This window comes from Propithecus coquereli, unplaced genomic scaffold, assembly GCF_000956105.1.
Source record: "Propithecus coquereli isolate 6110/MARCELLA unplaced genomic scaffold, Pcoq_1.0 Scaffold111, whole genome shotgun sequence".
Taxonomy (NCBI): domain Eukaryota; kingdom Metazoa; phylum Chordata; class Mammalia; order Primates; family Indriidae; genus Propithecus; species Propithecus coquereli.
The window spans coordinates 7,169,653-7,178,327 of record NW_012135081.1 but is presented as its reverse complement, the minus strand read 5'-3'; positions in this window follow the sequence as shown (position 1 = coordinate 7,178,327).

Here is an 8,675-nt window from a genome sequence, read left to right as displayed (position 1 = left end):
GTCAGCCTAGCTCACAGCAACCTCAAACTCCTGGGCTCAAGCAATCCTCCTGTCTCAGCCTCCTGGATAGCTAGGACTAAAGGCAGGCGCCACCGTGCCTGGCTAGTTTTTTCTATTTGTAGTTGTTTTGGCTAATTTATTTCTATTTATAGTAGAGACGGGGTCTTGCTCTTGCTCAGGCTGGTCTCGAACTCCTGAGCTCAAGCAATCCTCCCGCCTCGGCCTCCAGAGTGCTAGGATTACAAGCATGGGCCACCGCGCCCAGCCATTATCATAATTCTTGATGATTTCAATATTCCTTCAATATCTTGCCCTTTTAAGTTCCTTGACCTCTTCTCTAATTGATTGTCCTTTATCACACTTGAGCCACTCCCAGGGTCCTATCTTTGACTTTATGTCACCAATAACTGCAACTTATCCATAATTTCATTTTCAGACAAACTTTGGCTACCTATTTGAAAACATGTAATTTTAATGTATATTAAATGATTTGGATAATTGTAACTTCTTAAATCTTTTTGTAAAACACATTGACCAATGCATTCCAGCATAGTTATTGCTTCTTTTATGTCACCCTCACCAAAATGTAAGCTCTGTGAGTTTTGTTTTCTTCATTGTTATATCCTGAGCACCTTCAACAATGTCTAGGACATATTAGGTGCTCAATAATATCTGTTGAATGAATGAAATACCTATTACATGTCAGGTCCAAGGAATACCACAAACAAAACTAAATCTCTGAATTCATGGAACCTAAAACTTTATAGTGCAAATGAAAATATTCAAATGGTAAAACTTTACTATTTAGATTACAAAGTATTTTTTTTTGAGACAGAGTCTTGCTCTGTTGCCTGGGCTAAGTGCCGTGGCGTCAGGCTAGCTCATAGCAACCTCAAACTCCTGGGCTCAAGCAATCCTTCTGCCTCAGCCTCCCAAGTAGCTGGGACTACAGGCACGTGCCACCACGCCTGGCTAATTTTTTCTATATATTTTTAGTTGTCCAACTAATTTCTTTCTATTTTTAGTAGAAACGGGGGTCTCACTCTTGCTCAAGCTGGTCTCGAACTCCTGACCTTGAGAGATCCTCCCGCCTCGGCCTCCCAGAGTGCTGGGATTACAGGCGTGAGCCACCACGCCCGGCCTACAAAGTATTTTTGAGTCTGTATCAGGACTCTATCAGGAATACCCTTATCCCTGTTACTGGTTATCATTAATATTTATACAAAGGTGATTGGATCTGTATCAAATTATCACTTTGGTATATGCTTGATCATCTTTGGCAAATCCAAAACTAACATTCCAGGATCAGAGTATCAAAATAGTACTAAATATATATTAATACATTATACTAGATACCACCCTTATAAGCCAAGACTTGAGTTTTTCTGTGTGTTAAGATGTACACACACACACACACACACACACACACACACACGCAGCACATGCATGTATGCTAATTTAAAAGCCCTTAGACTTACCTTCATTTCCTTCCTTCTTCCCAGGGCCTTCTCTTTCTTTCTTCTGGCTCTTGTCTTCTTATGCTCCATAGTAGACCTTGTTCTCTCTATTATCCTTTCTTCAATCCCTCTCTTTCCACTGGTTTCTGCTCTCACCCTTCAAACATGATAAAACCTCCCCATTGCTAAATAAGCCACAAAAATAAAATCCCTTCTCTCAACTACTAAATATATACAATATTAAATTATCTCTTTCTACTCCTCCATCTATCCCTTCCAATCTCAACTAATGGTGTTATATTTCACCCAGTCTCCCAAACTAGAAACCTCCTTATCTCTTTCCTTTTCCAACTGGTTTTCAAGGTGAGAAATATATCACAATTCTGGGTGAGCTTTTCTCTCCACTCCTACTGCCACTGCTTTAGTTCTGGGTCTAATCTCTTGCCTAAAGTACCATAACTGGTCTGTCTGCAGTCTTCCTTCACTCTAGATGACAAGTTATATTCCACAAAAAAAATTTTTTTAGCATCTACTATGTGCCAGGCACTGGGAATACAGAGACAAGTATGACATCAGTCCTCACACGCAAGAAACGTGTCCACCAACCCTATGACAAGAACTATCTTCCTTAAAAAAAAAAAAAAAAAAAGAAAGAAAACTGGCTGGGGCTGGGAGTCATGGCTGGTGCCTGTAATCCTAGCATTTTAGGAGGCCTAGGCAGGAGGGATCACTGGAGGCCAGGAGTTTGAGGAGTTTGAGACAAGACCAGCCTGAGCAAGAGCAAGACCCCGTCTCTAGCAAAAATAGAAAGAAATTAATTGGACAGCTAAAAATATATAGAAAAAATTAGCCGGGCATGGTGGCACATGCCTGTAGTCCCAGCTACTCGGGAAGCTGAGGCAGTAGGATTGCTTGAGCCCAGGAGTTTGAGGTTGCTGTGAGCTAGGCTGACGCCACGGCACTCACTCTAGCCAGGGCAACAAAGTGAGACTCTATCTCAAAAAAAAAAAAAAAAAAAAAAAAGGGGTTTTTTAAAAAAAAAAAAAAAAAAAACTTTTTGGCTCTTTCTTGCCTATAGAATTAAGTTCAAACTCCTTAAGTAGACACATGGGGCCCTTCACCGTCTGTCCTGAACCCACCTCTCCAGGCTTATCTCTCACCACCCTTCTTTACCTACATTCTCTCCTAAACTCAAGCCACATTGAACTTTGCACAGATCCCTGAAAATACCATCGACTCTGCTTTATATATGCTACATCCTCTGCCTTTCACCTCTTCTGCCTTTCACCATTGCCCTGGTAAAAATTTATCAGCCTTTGAAACTCAGCTCTTAAACATTACTCCTCTTTTATGCTTTCCCAGACTCCCCTAGGTTTTTTTTTTGTTTTTTTTTTGTGTGTGTGTGTGTTTTTTTTAAGACAAATGCTCTCTGTTGCCCTGGGCTAGAGTGCAGTGGCATCATCATAGCTCATTGTAACCTCTCCTGGGCTCAAGCAACCTCTTGCCTCAGCCTCCTGAGTAGCTGGGACTACAAGCCTGCCACCACGCCCTGCTAATTTTTCTATTTTTAGTAGAGTCAGGGTCTTACTCTTGCTCAGGCTGGTCTCCAACATCTGAGCTCAAGGAATCCAACCGCCTCGGCCTCCCAGAGTGCTAGGATTACAGGTGTGAGCCACCGCACTCAGCCTCCCCTAGTTCTTCAGTTTGTTGTTCCTACAGTACTTTGTTTATAGTTCTAATATAGTATGTATTGCAATGCATTGTAATTTATCCATTTACTTTTTTCTCTTTTTTTATGTTTTTTTTATTTCAGCATATTATAGGGGTACAGATGTTTAGGTTACGTATGTTGCCCTTGCCCCCCCCCACTTTTTTCTCTTTATCAGACATAATCCTAGAGATCAGTAACAAAATTGCTTTGCAGTATCAGGCACATAGTAGGCTATTTAAGTCAACTTCTAGCACTGAGTCTTCTCTTATTTTTCCCCAATGGCATTATATAGCCCATATTACCTAGAAAAGGAACATTTAAAAAATTTCATGTGAACAACTAAAAAAATCAGAAAAAGTCTCCCTTATCTTTGAAACTAATCCTATTTCTCCTTTCTCCCATTATATACTCAGTTATCTTGCAAGGTGATGAACAAAATGATATTAATAATCCTCTATTCTACTGTAGGGCGTGGTCAAATAAGAAAAAGGAAAAAAAATAGTCCTCTAAAATCAAATGTCTGGGCTGGTCTGATGGTAGTGGGTTGTAAGAACTTACTAACATTAGTGTTACTAAAGTTGGTATACAACCCCCCCACTGCTAAATTTGACTCGCTAAAATTAAATAAATAAAACATCTGAATGTATATGTATCCTTCTTCTGGTCACTTCCTTATTCAATTAAAAGAGCACAATGATGTATTTACTTAGGGTAAACAGAGTTGCCTGAGAATTGTAATATTCTCTTTCATGAAGACCATGAAATTAAAAGAAAACTTTAATACCTCATTTCTTCTTATCTCAGCATTTATTGCTAAAGTATAATCACTTTTTTATTATTTATTTATTTGTGATAGGGTCTTGCTCTATCACCTGGCTAGAGTGCAGTGGTGTCATCATAGCTCACTGCAACCTCAAACTCTAGCCTCCCAAGTAGCTGGGACTACAGGCATGCACCACCACACCCGGCTAATTTTTCTATTTTTTGCAGAGAGGGAGTCTCATTCTTGCTCAGGCTGGTCTCCTCTCAAACTCCTAGCCTCATGTGATCCTCCTGCCTTGGCCTCCCAGAGTGTTAAGATTACAGGCATGAACCACCGTGGCCAGCCCCCATGGCACTTTTGACAAAGTAAATTGCCAGTAATTTGGGGTTGCAATCTTTTTTTTTTTTTCCCCCAGACAGGGTCTTGCTATGTTGCCTGGGCTAGAGTGCAGTGGTACCATCATAGCTTACTGCAACTTCAAACTTCTGGGCTCAAGCGATCTTCCCACCTAAGCCTTCCAAGTACCTGAGACATGCCACCGCACCCAGCTAATTTTTCTATTTTTTGTAGAGACAGAGTCTGGCTCTTGCTTAGGCTGGTCTTGAACTCCCAGCCTCAAACAATCCTCTCAAATCAGCCTCCCAAAGTGCTAGGATTATAGGCACGAGCCACTGCACCCGGCCCCACGTTGGAGTCTTCTAAATGCTATCTCTAATTCTGTTCCTCCATTTTCTTTTCTTTTTTTTTTTTTTTTGAGACAGAGATTCACTCCGTTGCCCTGAGTAGAGTGCTATGGCATCATCATAGCTCGCAGCAATCTCAAACCCCTGGGCTCATGCAGTCCTCCTGCTTCAGCCTCCTGAGTAGCTGGGACTACGGGAGCACACCATGACCCTGGGCTAATTTTTCTATTTTTAGTAGAGGCAGGGTCTTGCTCTTGCTCAGGCTGGTCTTGAACTCCTGACCTCAAGTGATCCTCCCGCCTTGGCCTCCCAGGAGTGCTAGGATTACAGGCGTGAGACATCCCACACTCGGCTGTTCCTCCATTTTTAACTCATTAATATGAGTAAGAAATGTCCAATTTCGAATCAAAAGTTTAGTTTATTGGCAGGGTGCAGTGGCTCACACCTGTAATCCTAGCACTCTGGGAGGCCGAGGCGGGCGGATTGTTTGAGCTCAGGAGTTTGAAACCAGTCTGAGCAAGAGCGAGACCCCGTCTCTACTAAAACTAGAAAGAAATTAATTGGACAACTAAAAATATAAAGAAAAAATTAGCCAGGCATGGTGGCGCATGCCTGTAGTCCCAGGTACTTGGGAGGCTGAGGCAGGAAGATCCCTTGAGCCCAGGAGTTTGAGGTTGCTGTGAGCTAGGCTGATGCCACGGCACTCACTCTAGCCCGGGCAAATGAGTGAGACTCTGTCTCAAAAAAAAAAAAAAAAAAGTTTAGTTTATTATATCTCAAACAAGAAGCAGTACAATTAATCAAAGTATGGGCCTAAACTATTGACACAGGTTTACCATCTTAATGGTAGCTTGCTTATGCCAGCAGCAAAGAAGCCCGGAGAGCAAGTGGCATTGAAATCATGAAAGTCATTTTCCACAGCTTGTTAAGAATGGAATATTTTTCCCTGAAAGAAGTGGTCCAAAGCCTGGAAGAAGTGGTAATCAGTTGGTGCAAGGTCTGGTCTGGTGAATACAGTGGATGACAGAGAATTTCCAAGTCCAGTCTCAAGCATGACGCTCCCTCAGACACACGGATACAATCAACCCAGACGTCCTTGGTCTGAATCATGAAAATGTGGAGGGTATGGTGGAAGAAAGGGATGTTCAAAGCACTGTAAGGCTAAGCTGGGACCAGTTACTGGTGAGACTGGGCCAGTTTTGGGAGGGGGGAAAGTTCTTGCTGGGGAATTTCTGAGGATCTGTTTACCTTTCCAGTGGTGGATTCTTTTTTAACTCCATCTACCTGGCATTTTGTTAGAAATGTCAGATAGGAAAATAAAGACCATTTGAGTTAAAGAAAAAAAAACAAAAAAACCGAGCACCAGAAGCATAAGCAAGGTACCATTAACATGGCAAAACTGTATCAATAGTTTAGGCACATATTAATACTTTGATTAATTGTACTGCTTCTTGTTTGAGATATAATAAACTAAACTTGATTTGAAATTGGACATTTCATACTCATATTAATAAGAACAGTTGAAAATGGAGGAACAGAATTGAAAATAGCATTTAAAAGACTCCAGGGTTGTTTTTTGCGACATGTGGTCTTGCAAGATTGGCTTGTCTCTATTGACCAATCTCAGCTGCTTAATCACAAGCATCCTCATCATTTTGTCCAATTGGTTGCAGTAGACATCTGCTGTAATCGACTGACCAGGTTTCATGAAGCTGTTGTAGGTAAGGCCAGCAGACGACCACCAAACAGACATTAGCTTTTTGTGATGAATATTTGGTTTTGGACTGTTTGAGCACTTTATTTTTATCCAACCAGCTGCTGAACGCTTGTGATTGTCAAAAAGAATCTGTTTTTCATCACACGTAGCAATGTGGTGTAGAAATGGTTCGCCTTTATGTCCTGACAACAAAGAAAGGCAAGTTTCGAGACGACTTCTCTTCTAATGCTCGTTTAATTCATGCTGAACCCACCTATCCAACTTCTTTACCTTGCCGATTTGTTTCAAATGGTCCAATATTGTTGGAATAGTAACATCAAGCCTTGCTGCTAATTCACGAGTAGGTTGAGATGGATTCGCTTCCACTATAGGTTTCAGCTCATCATTCTCCACCTTGGTCTCAGGTCACCCAGATGGCTTATTTTTCAAGATTAAAATCACCAGAATGGAACTTCTCAAACTATCGACGTCCTGTGCGTTCAATTTGCCACATCCTTCCCAAACATTTTGTTGGTATTTCAAGCTGTCTGTGCTGCTTGGTTCCACCACAGAACTCATATTCAAAAATAACATGAAGTTTTTGACTTTATCCATGGTTTCACAAAAATTGCTTTAAAAAAAATGTGAAAGAACCCGAAGGATGGACATATTTGAAACTCGGACTTGGGTGGGGGCAAGGGCAACATAAGTAACATAAATATCTGTACCCCCATAATATGCTGAAATAAAAAAAATAAAAAAATAAAAAAATGTGAAAGATAATCACAAGCCAAAACGTGTGTTTGAAAGAATGAGGATGTACCTTCACAATTTAAAAAAGAAAAAAAAAAAGAAGTGTCAAAGTGAAACATCAGAGATATCAACTGTCAAACTTAGTACTTAAGGAAATCAGACATCCCATACTTAGTAACCTAATGCATCATTACCAAATTAATCTTTCTAAAACATAAGAGTGTTACTCTCCTACTTTAAAAAACTTCAATAGCTTCCCATATTTAGATAAATAAGTTGAAAATAGTTAGTCTGATATTCAATGCCACCATTATTTGGTTGTGACCTAGCTTCTTAACCTTATCTTGAATTATTTTACACTGAGCTACTTAGGCCAGACGTTGGCAAACTGCAGCCTGCAGACCAAATCTAGCCTGCCATCAGTTTTTGTCTGACCTGAGAGTTATGGTTTTAACATTTAAAAAAAGTTTTTTTAAATTTTATTTTTAAATTGTTTTAGAGGCGAGGTCTGGATTTGTTGCCCTGGCTGGAGTTCAGTGATGCAATTATAGACTGGAAGTCCTGGACTCAAGTGATATTTCTGCCTCAGCTGCTATAGTAGTTGGGACTACGGGCGTAAGCCACCATGCTTGGCCCATTTTTAAGTAGTTGGAAAAAAATAAAAATATCTTGTGACAAGTAAAAACAAAAAATTCAAATTTCGGCATCCTTAAAGTTTTATTCAAACATAACCACCTGTATTTATTGTTTACATATTGTCTATGGTTGTTTTCACCTTACTATAGCAGAGTTGAGAAGTTACAATAGAGACCTTAGGGCCTTATCTGACCCTTTACAGGAAAAGTCGGCCAATCTCTGACCTAGACATACTTCTGTTTCTATTTCCTCACCTATCAAGATTTCTGCTGTCACCTTTATAAGGCTGTCAAAGTAGAATTTTCAAAAAATTAAAAAACATGATTTGAATGCATTGAGGGAACCAATAAGATGGTAAAGCTGGTTCCAGAACATTTAAGAAACGAGGCCTTCATAGGCATAAAAATAAAAATCAAACAAGGTTGCAGGTTAAACAAAACTGGTTAGTTTCCGACAGAGCAATAAGATCATAACTTTTGGGTTAGGCTTTCCCTATCGGACAGAAATGTACAACTTAAGAAGTAATTTTACAATGTCTGAGCCAGTATATAATAACTAGCAAAGTCAAATACAGGTACTTTCTCCGGTAGAATCAAATATCCGTGGGCAGGCAGGTTAAACAACAGTCCCATATGAATTGAAAGACCATCCCCTGCGCTCCTTGTCTTATTTCCATGTTTTGGATAATTTTTCTTAACAAGGCCTTTTCTGACTCTTCCAGGCACAAGACTTTTTCCTTTATACACCCGTTACTTTTTGTACTTCCATTATACCACTCAGTTACCTTGATTTGTGTATTTTGTTTTCCTGACAGGCAGTAGGCTCCTTAGAATCTCAGTTTTGGGATTTAACTTCCCTTTTTAATGAGATCTGAGGTAAGGTCCAAGTTCCATAGCTCTCAATACCTCTCTTGCACAAGATAAACACTAAATACCTTATTGCTTAATATGACACCCCCAAACGCTCATCCCAAACA